The 13,987-nt window shown below is 36.4% G+C and overlaps 1 protein-coding gene and 1 non-coding gene across 33 annotated transcripts in view; one reads left to right on the forward strand and one right to left on the reverse strand.

Moving 5' to 3' along the window:
- SOX5 (SRY-box transcription factor 5) overlaps positions 1–13,987 on the forward strand; it is a 995,306-nt gene that overhangs the window by 103,388 nt on the left and 877,931 nt on the right. The window lies entirely within an intron of this gene.
- On the reverse strand, positions 6,668–6,769 carry LOC112917625 (U6 spliceosomal RNA). The gene has a single exon (XR_003234491.1). It is a non-coding gene; the product is annotated as a U6 spliceosomal RNA (small nuclear RNA).

Below are 13,987 nucleotides of genomic sequence, written 5' to 3' on the forward strand. Positions count from 1 at the left end.
AATGCAAATTATTTCATTGTTCTTGGCTGAGGTTTCTTTACCTTTACAAAAGAAGTAATGTTGAATTATAATAAAAACTGGTTTCCCTCCAGCTCCTCTCATTGTAATGCTTCTTGGGTTGGGTTCCCTGAGGTGCTGAATTGGAGACTGGGAGTGCTCCTGGGATCAACGCCTGTGAGGGAGTAAGCCCCAGGACCAGGCCTCTGGAGGGGTTGTACTGAAATGTAGTTACAATTCAGGCCTCAGCAGATCCCTGGAGAGCTTGGGCACTGCATGGCCCTTGGGAGTTTTTGGTGACTGAGGTAAGGGTGCCTAGCCTCTGTCACTCTAAAACCCTTCCTAGGACCACGACTCCGGGCAAGGCAGCCCCCTTCCTTCTCCTGGGAGCAGGTCCTGAGGAGGAGTCACTTAGGAGTTAGCAGCAGCCAGACCACCTGGCAGCCAGAATGAGTGCCTCAGTCCTCGAGGGGCGGTTGACACAGCCCCTACTGCATGAGGTTAGTTTTCTAGCATCTCAGGGTCATGGCCTTATACTCAGCAGAATATCAATCTTTATTATTTTCAGAGATATTTTGGGGGAAATGCTAAACTTTGGAATCACTGGATGGATTGGGGGTGTTATTATGAGCATAGGCTATGAGTGTATATTTTCCAAAGTGAAATGAATCAAAATACTCTGTTGTAAAGTCTTCACCGAACTTTGTAGGAGCATAGACTTTTTTGCACTATTTCTAAAGGATCTCTCTCATACAAAGTTCTCCAAAGGCATCATGAAAAATAGCCTTGGCTTTTAGTTCCGTTTGTAGTTGTGACCAAAACAAAAAGTGCTCAAGTACACTATGAGACATTTTTAGATTCAAATAGGCAGTCACACAAATCACTGAGAAAATCAGCCTTACTTTGAAATTTTAAAAACTGTTTTTCTTCAGGTTCTGTTCTAGTTTTGAGTAGAGGAATTCTTCTTGTCTCAATACTGTTCACTCATCTTTAGTTAGTGGTTTTTTAAGTATGAGGATCATATGTGTTTCACAGATGATGTACTGTGGATTAGCCGTCTGGGCTGGGACCTTGCAGTGAAGATATTTTTATGTTAGTTGAAACAGAGAGCTGAATGGATAAGACCATCAAGAAGATAAAGCTAACTTTATCTTCTTTCTCTACATCTGAAGAAGTTTAATGTATTAAATACCAATGCATTCTTGCAAGGGTCTTATTCAGTGGAGAAGATAAAGAGTGAACCTCTGTATCCCCTTTGTTGGCCTGAAAATGGAATGTCAAGCAGCATATAATCATCTTTCTTGTTTTAAAAAAAAAGTAAAGTGAGAGAAAAAGTGATTTCTATTTGTGTCAGATTTTAGATGTCTTAATATTCTTTCCTGTCTAATTTTGCAGAAAGTGATAATAGAGTTCCTGTCAAATTAGAGGCTGCAGACTTTTAACCTATGTCGTGAAAAAAAAACCCACATTAGTTATTATTACCATAAACGTAATTCAAATAAATATTTAGTTGTAATACCATTATGTTGAAGGGTGCATTCCAAGCATATAATTTTGTTCATTATAAATATTAAAAATTCAGAATGACAGTACATTGGAGAAGAAATGAAAAAAAAAAGAAAAGAAATAGAGGTTTTTGTAGTCTTGCTTCGTGTAAATTCATAATTGGAAAAATTGGAATGAAATGATTCCCATAAAGAGTTGTGCATCTCTGTTACTTATGGGACATGAAATTATTTTCTAAAATATCATAAAACCTGCCACATGTCTCTATCTGTGAGTTAGAGACCAAAGTGAATAGTATCAAGAGTGGATCAAAGTGAGAAAAGAAAGAAGCAAGTTGAAAACTCACTGTGTCCAACTTCATAAAAAGAGCTGCAAGCAAGTGATATTTCTGACCTTTGCTGAACCAATAGTTGAACCTGTTTTATTAGTCACCTGAGAATTACTTGCTTGAGTGGGATTGTTAAATATGAAAATGATGCTGGATCAATCTTTAGAATTTTTCAGACCTTTATTAAACTGATGACAATTTGGGTGTCTCATTATTACATTTTCCAAATACCAGTAAATAGAGCACATATTTTCATGGTGCAAGTTTATGCATAAAATACCGAAGCAGGTGCATTTTCAGTGTGAAAGGGTATTTTCTCAGCCAAATTATTAGAACAAGAGAATGAATGAGAAAACAAAGAGCATACTCTAGAGAAGTCCTTTCTAACATTGCTTTTAGCAGTATTATCAAATTGGGTCACAGATAATTAGATTAATTTGACTACCCCATGGTTTTATTTGGAGAAATGTAATGTGGCAACTCTCTTTGCTCTTGGATATCTATAGGATACAAGAAAATGGAAACACTCGGCCTTCAAAAAGGAAAGAGCTATTATGTCACGCTCAATCAGAGAGATACAGACATTGATAGAGTATCAACATCTGAAGCCACTCTATTAAAGCATGCCTTGGTTCTGCAAGCAAAAGTCACAGAAAATTGGCTCATGTTTCACCATCTAGGCATGCTACCACTTGGTTTCCTTTAATTGGCTATCATGTCCATTTACCAGAAATTGGCTCTGTTTTCTAGCTGCTGGATGTAGGAGTGATTTACTTGTGTGAGTGTGCTCAGGATTACACCTGCAAGAGTGTAGTTTCAGACATCATTTTTCTTAGAAAAATTACTAACCATGTGTATCTGAATATGCATACTACAAAGGAATTATAAAATCTAGAACCTGAGAGGCTTTTCAAAGGACCTGACTTGTCTTAAAGACAGTAGTAGAGCATCCCTGGGTAGCTCAGTGGTTTAGCGCCTGCTTTCAGCCCAGGGCGTGATCCTGGGGTCTCAGGATCGAGTCCCACATCGAGCTCCCTGCATGGAGCCTGCTTCTCCCTCTGCCTGTGTCTCTGCCTCTTTCTCTCTCTTTTTGTGTCTCTCATGAATAAAGAAAATCTTTAAAAAAATTTTTAAAAAGACAGTATTAGCTTAGAGGGGTCATGAAAGCCTCTGGGTGGGCCCTGGTGGATAAGGTATCATTAAGTATAATTTAAGGATCATATCAAAGGAATTAAAAAATAAATAGTATAGCACAATTCTTGGTATAGTCATTTTACCTAATATAGGGAAGCTTAAAAACCCACGTCTTAATGCCACTCTGAGTAGATTGCTTTCATGTTTAGAGCATAACCACTTAAGTATGCAGTTTTGTTCAACATTTTATGAAATCAGGGTTGGTTGTTGTTGTTTTTGTTTTTTTTATTTCTGCTTGTTTCATATTGTAGTGGCTTTTTTTTTTTTTTTGGAAAAAAAATTCCAGCATTTAATTTTGCTTTTCTGAACTAACAGGCATTTATGGTTATCTAATTACTGTAACCATGTATTTCCTGAAATGTTCACTAGTAGTTTAACCACAAATACAGATGCTCTAATTTCTTCTCTTTTATAGATTTTTTTGATTTGGGTCCATTGCTATCATCAGGGGAAGGTTCATGTAAATCTAGATTAAATATTTTAAAAATATAAGAATGAGTACTTGAAATATAAAGGAAGATAAATGTAACATTCTTCTGAAACAAGTCTAGTAAGGATTTTAAGTTTTTAAGACTTTCTATTTAATTACTTTGCATTGAAGCCAGCTGGTTTGGTAACTTTCATGACCTTATATTCCCTGAATGTTCTCATAAATCAAAGGAAGAATATGCTCAATTCTAACATTAGTCCTGGGGAAAATTCCATATTTGAAAACAAAAGAAAGAAAGGTAGAATCAAGGTTGCCTTGGGAATTTTGAGGTCCTTGGTAAGGTTAATTGGGAGGGCATAAATTCCTTTATCCTCAGATTTTTCTTTTCCCTTCTCTTTTCTCCCCCTAAGCTTTCCTGCCCTCTAACCCATCAATTTCTCTTGCAGCTTGAGCCTTCACACTTCAACATTGAACTTGGAGATATAAAAATATTCTAACAGGCAGGGGGATGGCCTTGATGATCTCTTAAAGTTCTTTTTAGAGCTCTTTTTTAAATTCCAATGATTTAATAGAAACTCAAGGGTGAAATGGCCCTCTGGAGGTCATCAGTTGTAGTTCCCTCCATGCAAGAATGCCCCTACCTTCTGGGAGTTGGCACTAACAGCCAGTCCCAAGGGACCTCCTTATTCTCTGGGTTTCTTAGGCACTGTGGACTTATCTTGTTGACCATTGGGAGAAGTGCACATCAGATTTGCAAACTTTTTTTTTTTAGAACTTTTTAAAATTGTACCTTTTACCTTCTTCCTAACTTAGGTTTTAAATATATGAATCATTGCTTGAGTGAATCACTCTTTTGCAAGAGGTCTATGTTAAAGAATTCACATGCTCTTTTGAGGTGGGGTTGGAGTTTCTCATGGATAAGAATTGAAGAAAGTCAGAATCCATTGATATCAAGCAATTCGACAAATATTAATTGAGGACTTCTGAGTAAGGGGTTGTAAACTCTAATGCCTTGGAAGACAAGGCTGGTAACATGAATCTTAAAATAAGCCCTCTATTAGGCAAGAGGGATGGTGTGAGGCCTGAGGCATTTCCGACCTTGTGCTGGCTGGCATTCTTGTGCTAGCTACTCTGCTTAAAGTATGCCCACAGTTTGCAAACCCTTAAGTCTCTTTGCGTGGTATCTGTCTCTTGTGGGAGATTCATAAGTGAACATCTAAAATTCCTGACCTCACAACAGTGATAAAAATTGTTATTCTAATGGAGTGGCATTTATAGAGTGGCTGCTAGGTCCCAGGCACCTTTTTTTTTTTTTTTTTTTTTTTTTTTTTTAAGATTTTATTTATCCGAGAGAGAGAGAGAGAGAGAGAGAGAGAGAGGCAGAGACACAGGCAGAGGAAGAAGCTGGCTCCACGCAGGGAGCCCGACATGGGACTCGATCCTGAGTCTCTAAGGATCAGGACCTGGGCTAAACCTCTGAGCCACCCAGGCTGCCCCACCCTGCCACTCTTACTCTGTCCTTATACTTATCCTATGTGATAGTCCTATTCAACTCTATTTCAGATGGTAAGGTGGAAGCCAAGAAATTAGTTACTTGCTTGTAGTCACTCCTTTAAGAATTGTTAGAGGTCAGGTTAAAATGGAAGTCCTCCAACTTAGCGAATTCCAAAACCCATGCTCTTAACCATTACTCAGGTATATCTCAGGCTATCTGCTGTGAGATACTAATGGATATCTGCTTTTTAAGACAATTGATGATTCTGTAATCAAATAATGGAAAACAAAATTTGAGTTACAGAAAGTTACATCCCACACATTACTTACTATGGGATTTTGTCCAGATCCTTTTACTGTGTTGTGAATCCCCCAAAGTAGGTATGTATATTTTGCAGTGTTTCCCAAGCTAATGTGAATTGTACACATTGTCTCAAGTCCTAGTGTTCTAAGGAACAAACTTTGAGAAACTCTTACCTGTTAATACCCAGCCCTCTCACGGAGATAAGTGTTGTCATTAAAAAGCAAAGTATTAAAGAAAAAGCAGATTATTTTGGGTGCATACAAGATAGATATTAATCAGAGAATGTGTCAGAAGGAAGGTAACATTTGGCATTGGGTCTTAAAAATAGATATTTTCACAGTTTGTAATATTTACATAGATGGTATTGGGCATTAGAGAACCTTCCATGAGAAATAATATTTCAGTCAGGCAATAGTGCAAAGAGAGTGGAATGTGCAAAGAGAGTTTGGGGAATGTAGAAAAAGTTGATGGATAAGCATCATTTGATGTTTATTGTATTAATCTTAACTGTTGATTATATTTTAGAAGATTGGTTTTATTTTTTCAAATATTAGAAAAGGTCACTTGAGGACAATTTCATGTCATGTCATACAAGATGTCATCACTCATTAAGATTACTTATTGGATATTTACTGACTGCTTATTATATTCAGAGCTCTGTTTTGGATGCTGAGACTAGCTGTAAATAAGGTATACAAGCCTCCTATTCTCAGATGACTCACAGACAAAAGCAACACAAACATAACAAAGGCAACAAGACAATGTCAACTAGTGATAAGTACTATGCAGAGAGAGAGATAAAATAGGCTGATGTGGTGAAGAGTGCCTTAATGGCTATTTTAGAAAAACAAGAAGGAACCAGACGTTTGAAGATCATGGGGATAACATATTAGGTGGAGAGAACAGCTGGTGCAATATCCCTAAGGGAGAAATGAATTTGAGGCTGTGAGGAATAGAGAAAAGGCTAATGTGGTTGGAGCATTGGCAAGGAGGAAAATAGTAAGAGTTCAGATTGACAAGAACCAGACCACAGAGTAAGGAGTTAGAATTTTTTTAAAGCATCAGGGTTAACTCTGTAAGAAGAGCTTGACTGTGTGTGTGCACGGGCACGCACACACATGCGTGTACATGGGCATGGTCTCTGACTGCTTCGTAGAGCATACATTTCAAAGGGAAAGAGTAGAAGCAGGGGGACCAGTTAGGTAGTGATTGCAATAGTCTAGGAAGGACTAGTTTGGACTAGGGGTGGTAGTTAAGTTGGAGAGAAGTTGGCAAATGAACATACAGGGTTTTTAAATTGAAATATAGTTGGCGTACAATGTTATATTAGTTTCAGGTGTACAACATAGTGATTCAACAAGTTTACATGTTATGCTGTGCTCACTACAAGAGCAGGTACCATCTGTTACCATGAAAAAATATGGACTGCTTCACAAATTTGGGTGTCATATTTGTGTAAGGGCCATGACTAATTTCTGTATTGTTCCAATTTTAATAAATGTTCTGCCAAAGAGACTGCAACACACAGGTTTTTAAGGACTGCTAATGAAATGGATGTATGGGATAAATTGAAGGAAATTAGGTATAGATTGGTGGTATTTGTTGATGACACTGGGGGAGTTTTAGGTGGAAATCAGAAGTTTTGTACTGGACATATGAAGTTGGAAATGTATAGTGACATTCTATTAGAGAGGTCAAATAAATAATTGGATAGGTGAATCTTGAATTCAAGAGTTAAATCTGTGCTGGCGATATAAGGATATATTATTCCACGTTATTCCACTAACAGTTGAGAAGGTCTATCTACCTATAGTTAAAATACATTTTAAAAGGTAAAATAAATAAATAAATTTGTTAATAAAAATTAAAAGTTTCTAGAGTTTACAAATTACTATAGTTAGCCATGGTTTTGGGTACTACCTGTTTTCTTATCATTTATTAAATGCTGATAGAGAAGTGGGAAGACATTCAGTTTTCATATTGAATATCTAGAAAGTCTTCTGGAGTTCAAATACTCCTCTCCTTTACAACTTCTGGACAAATGTATTTCCAGAAGAAGCCTGAATACTCATTGTTGGAAAGGCATGGGTTTTCCTCCCAGGGTAGGCAATTCTAGATTTATAATGTTCTTCCTTTTTTTTTGAATATTTTCCCACTCATATTCTTTTCTTCGTTTTTACCAAATTCTGCAGTTTCAGACTTAGAAGAGGGTCTAATCTTCACTCTTTATAGTAAACTCTCATTTATTTTGAGATAGTTATTGTGCCTTTCTTGTTTCCTAGGTTAAGCATACCCAACACTTTTAGTTGTTTCTCATGTTACATAACTTTAAGTCCTATGTCCATTCTGGTTAACTCTTGTTTCTAGAGCATTTCTTTTGCATCACTGTGTTCAACATAGTACTATGGCTGTGTTTCAAAGACACTGAGTGGAAGAAGTCTTTGGTTTCCAATTTATAGATGCCATATTTATGTTGATGGGAAACAATCCAAGGTCCGTATGCTTTTTTTAAAAATAAAATAATATGCTTTATAATAGTTTTAGATTGCAAAGCTGAAAGATAGTACAGTGTTTCCATATATTCTCCATCCAGTTTCCCCTATTGTTTGCATTTTATATTACTATGATATGCTCAGCACAGCTAAGTAACCAACATTGGGTACTTTGCTGTTGACTCTATATTTTATTTGTATTCCCTTAGGTTTTAGGAAAATGTCCTTTTTCTGTTCCAGGATCTCATCCAAGATACATATTGCATTTAGTTGTCATGTCTCATTACTTTCTTTTGAATTATAACAGTTTCTCAGATTTTCTTTGTTTTCTATGACCTTGACAGTCAGGTATTTTGTAGAGTGTCTCTTAATTTGTTGTTGTCTATTTTTTTTTATGATTGGACTGGGGTTATGGGTTTTGGGGAAGAAGATCAGAAAGGTGAAATTTCATTCTTACTATTTCGAGGGCACATACTGTCCACTTGACTTATCACTGACACTAATCTTTGATCACCTGGCCATGGTTTCTCTATTGTGAGGTTACTTTATCTTTCTATATTTCACTCTTTGGAAGAGCAGCTCACACTCAAGGGATAAGGAGTTAATTCATCTCCTTGAAGCAGAGTATTTACATAAATTATTTGGAATTCTATATGGGAGATTTGTCAGTTTCCTCCATTTATCTAATCATTTATTTATATAGTATGGACTCATGGATACTTATTTGATACTTTGGATTATAATTCATTACACTGAATATATATATAATATATATAATGTATATTATATATATAATTCATTACACTGAATATATATATTCAGTATATATATGTACATATGTATATATATACATACATATATATATGTATGTATGTGTATATATACATATATATATGTATGTATGTATGTATTTGTTGATCAAATTGTTCCAGTTTTGGCCAATGGAAGTTTTTGCATGTTAGGCTCTATGTCCCTCTGACATAACCCCACCATTTTGCTTTTCCCTGTTCTTTTATTTTTTAAAAAATATTTTATATATTTATTTGACAGAGAGAGAGAGAGAGAGAACACGCAAGCAGGGGAAGTAAGAGAAGGAGAAGGAGGCACCCCGCTGAGCAGGGAGCCTTATGTAGGGCTCAATCCCAGGACTCTGGGAGCATGACCTGAACCGAAGGCAGATGCTTAACCAACTGAGCCAGCCAGGCACCGTTTTCCCTGTTCTTCTAAAATCGTGCAGCTGTAACTCATGAATCTCCTATTTTATACTGCACTATTGTTTTTTGCGGGAGAGGGTTGTGGGTATAAAAACAAACCTTATGATTGTCCTTATTAAATTTCACCATTTTAGAGCTGCCTGTTACTATCATCTCTTGCCTACTATAGCAATAGCTTCTTATTTGATCTCTGAACTTTCATTCTAACCACCTCCATGTGCACTGTATTTGGTTCTTTGAATAGCAGCTAGAGTGATCTTTCCAAACAAATCAGTTATGTTTGTTTGGAAACCCTCCATGTTTCAATGCACAAAGCTTTACCTGATCTGACTCTTGCTTATGTCTCTGATCTCAACTCTTAACCTTTAGAGCTCTCATTCAGTATATTTTAGCCACATGATTATCCTTTCCAAGCTTTTCTATATGAGGCTTTTTTAACTTTGGTTCTCTCTGCCTAGAATGTTCTTCCCTCATACTTTCAAATGGCTGATTTATCTTTGCTGTTCAGATCTTGGCTCAAATGACACCTTCTCAGGGAGGACTTTTCTTGAATTCAATCAAAGGTAGCTTCAGTTTCTCCCTATAATAGTGCCATGTTTTATTTTCTTTTAGCAATCATCATCATGGGATATTTTCATAATAATTTCTTAGCTGTTTGTTATTTTTTGGTTTCTCCCACCACTGGAATGCAACAAGGTCTTGAATCTCTTGTTCATAGCTGTATCTTCAGTGCATAAAGCAGTTCCTAGCATATGTAAGAAGCTCAATATATATTTGTTAATGTTGGCTGCAAAAGGCCCAGTTAATGTCTTCTGAGTAACACTTACTTTGAGGTCCCCATAGTCTGTAAAGCCCTTGTGTTGTGCTTTTATAGGATTGCATTGTACCATTCTGATTAAGATTGTATAATAATTCTTTAGTTAACTTCTTGTGCTTGTTATAATGAATTTTCTCCTGAGAAAATAAAGCCAGTCCTGTTTCCATCAACACTTGCATGTAGCCTATAAATCCAAGCCCTCCCTGTGTGCAACCGTTCCTTTATAGATCACCAGGACAAGATAAGAGATATAGAGGCAAAACTTGGAGCCATCAAATTTTTTCCTTCCAACTGTCAATTAAGGTTTCAGTTCTCTCTGGATATAGTTGTTCGACATTTTATAACCTTAGCTACTTATATTATTTTTCAGCTTATATCTCTGTCTTGACCTCAACGAAATCATCAGGAGGTATCTTAATTGACACTCAGATGTGGTGTAGCTGATACATTCTTTGTGTTACCACTTTAACCCATTCTGACTCCTTATGATCTTTATTTCCTAGTCTTAATGTTCAAAAGCCGTTTTTTTTAGAGTCTTTGGATCTGCATGAAACTCAGTAGTCTGTTGCTATGAAATTATTTTTCTTTTTGCCAGTTTTTTTTTTACTCTCTTTGGGCTCATACACAATTACGTAATTAAAAAATATTTAACAAGCTTCTCAAACAAACGTAATGTTTTACTAAGTTAAGACATATGCTGTTAATCAGACATATTTGATACCATGCAGATCTGACCACCAGATAGCTTACATGAGCTATATAGTACTTTATAGTTCCTATAAAATCACTCACTAATTAACAATTCCTCATTTAAGTCAATGATTCATTATCGTTTTAACTAACTTAAATGTAACAGTGTGAGTACTTGTGATTTGCTTCCAGTTATAATGGGAATTGGCTAGAAACTAGTATTAGCCTATGGAGGTACCCAGTAGAATCAGTTACTACGTTTTAATCTCAATTCTTTCAGATGGTGGGAAGTGTTATCATTTAGTATTTATTTTTGCTATGGTGTTGTCTTTGGGCTGCTTCCTTTGGAAACATACTCTGAGCCTCTGACATTTGCATCTATGAGGTTTATTGTTGTGTGCTCTTGGGAACAATACCTATGATGGGTGAGGGAAGCAGGATGGGCAGATGGAGAGGTTGAATTGAGATGCAGTTGCTGCAAAGGATGCAGCCAATCCTATGGGGAGCTCTAGAGCTGGGTTGGCCATTCAGAGCTGTCCTGAATTGAGGTAGGAAGCTGGCCTTTGTATCTCCTTATTTAGCGGTCATTAGACATTTGCTTCCCCTGGGGAGGAGTTTAGCCTCCAGCGAGGCAGAGCCCAGAGAGGGGCTCAGCTGTGAGCTGTTAGCATTCATTGCTGCCGGCAACTGGGGTAGTGAGTGCTTTTAACTGAAGGGAAGATCTTTAGTTGTTGGGTGAATGAATAGTACACAACAGCATCTTCTACAGGTAAATTGGTATAAATGTTATGTCACATTGCTAACTTTCTACTTCTATGCCATTTGTATTCACCTTCAAATTGTTGTACTCCCATTCTTGCGCAAGCTCCTATATCTACCCTGAATATATCCTTTGGTTTCTTCATAATACACTTGCAAACACACACACACACACACACACACACACACACACACACACAAATACAGTGACCTGGCATATAATTGAATGCTTAATAGGAATAAGTTTTTTCTATTCAGACTTTGAAATACACCGTTAACTAATTTGGCTAAGATCCTAACAATTAGGTTTCACAGACCCCTATTACTCATTTAAAGAGGATAGTTCCTTCTTCTTGTATCCTGTAGGTATTTCAAGAAGGAGATAGCATTGAAATATAAAATGAGCTTAGAGATCCTTGAAATATCAGCAACCACATATCCAGAACTAGCTCAATTCCTCCCACCTCCCTCACATCTCCCTCCTTGTTAAACACTAGTTTAAAGACTGCAGGTTTCTGGAAGCTCCTCACACTTCTGAATATTGTCATTATATACAATAACAATCTAAGGATTTACTGACCAAATCCTTTATTCATGGTTCACAAGAAAGCAGTACATTTTTGCACCTGTTGTAAGTATCACTATATTAAAATGGGTGTTGAAAAAGCTGTTTTATTTTTTCTTGTTCTTTCAAAACAGTTGTTCCCACAAAGGAAACTCAAGTCTCAACCTGCTATATTGATAATGCACAATAACATCTGATTTGAGTCAATACTGATTATTGTGCATTTTGGCCTGCCAGGAGATATTATCCTTCCTTCAGCTAGCAGTACTTCTTTATCAAACATCTCTAAAACTATGACAACTCATTCTTGTTCTAGCATCTGACATGTGCTGAACAAAACAGACACTTGAATGATATCAGCAATGTATGTCCTTTCTTTGTAGGAACCTGGTTTATGTAAAGAAGTAAATTTTCTCTCTAAGATTTGATAGAATCAAATTGGTTTGGTATGCTGAGGCAGATTACACTAATTGGCTGGTACTATGGATTCAATCTGTGCTTTTTAGTAGGATATGATGAAAATCACTGAATTCATTGGCATCTCAGGTATTCATCGAATGAAAGTGATATCATGGTAACCATGTTACAGTATTCTCACTTCTGTCTTTGCTTCCTGGTTCCATCTTACCTTTCTAGGTTTTGAGGCCTAAAAGATGTTTTAAAAAACACACCATAAAATTAAAAAGTTTAAAAAATTGTACATTGTAAGTACTTCTGGAAATTAATGGTTAGCATGTGATATCTTAGATCATGTCATTTTGTAGAAAACTTCCATGTATTGTAGATGGCTTCCCATCTCCCTCAGAATAGGAGCCAAGTTTTGGTAATACTTATGATGCTCTGACCTTTCCCATTCCCTAGTTACCTCTTGAACCCATTATGAACCATCTCACCTCTTGCTTCCTCCCCATCATCCACACTAGTTTTCTTCATATTTGTCTAACTTACTGGGACAACTCCCACCTCAGGACCTTTGAATTTGCTCTTTGCTAACACACTCCTCAGTTAAGTGAATGCTTACTCTCTTATCTCCTTTAAGTCTGATCATTTGTGATCCTGTCATTATTTTCTCCTCTTCTGACTTTTAAACTATAAAACAGCAGACCCCTCACCCCTGCCCTGACACTATGACAATACATCTGTCTTCTTTGCTATATTTTTCTCCTTGTATGCACCATCTTCTACTATACCATATGTATTGTGTTTATTGTATTCTTTGCTCACTAGAATGTAATGTTTATGGGTTCAGGTAGTTTTATGTGTTTGTCTACTCACAAATCCCTGGTACCCAAAATAATTTCAGAAACTAAATTAGTATGAACAAAAGGACGTAATCTATATTGAAATGGACGTAACAAGACAGTGAATATAGACTGAACTATGATTTATATAGGATTGCATTCTAACATTATTCAAAATGTGTCTGACAGATCTTAGCAGCTCAAATTGTTTCTCAGAAGTACCTTTGTGTCTATATTTACCTTTTTCTATTAGTTATTTTTATTCTTGCTTTGTAGCATATAGTACCTTTTTCTGTTACTTTTATTCTTGCTTTGCAGCATATAGTTCAATTTTTCACACCTTGTTTAGACTTATGTGTTTACTGTAACTCTACTGTTTTAAGTTTCCTACCTCCTTAAATCCACAAAGCACTTCAAGAAAGGATTTCCATGTATTATATTTTTGTTCAGAAAGTCTTATCTCAGGCAGACATATTTGCCCATTTTCTTTTTTATTAAAAAAGTTTTATAATCATTATACATGCAGAGGGGTATTTCAACAGATGGGGTTAGTATCTCTCCATGAAACCACCCACAATAAAACAGTTTCCTAAAAAAAGTTAACAATGCATAAAATGCTGATACAGTGCTTTAGAACACTTAATTATTTCTTTTTCCCCCCATTGTTTATCATTGTTTTGTCAACTTTCCATATCACTACCCACAATGCTTTGGGTTCGGTTTTCTTTGAACATTCCTTTCCTCTGAACTTACCATGAACTTGTGCCTGTAGCATGCCGCCACAGAGTGCCACAGCCACTTTATAAAGGGGAAAAAATCAACACTTTTGTCATAAAAGGTGCTAAAACCAAGCTCATAATATAAAATAGTAAACACACTTGTCCAATTGCTGTTTTAGGCTGAAGTATGATTCTTGCTTTAAAAGAAGGTTAGTGTAATAGTTTACACATACTTCA

Source organism: Vulpes vulpes, chromosome 8 (genome assembly GCF_048418805.1).
Source record: "Vulpes vulpes isolate BD-2025 chromosome 8, VulVul3, whole genome shotgun sequence".
Classification (NCBI taxonomy): Eukaryota; Metazoa; Chordata; class Mammalia; order Carnivora; family Canidae; genus Vulpes; species Vulpes vulpes.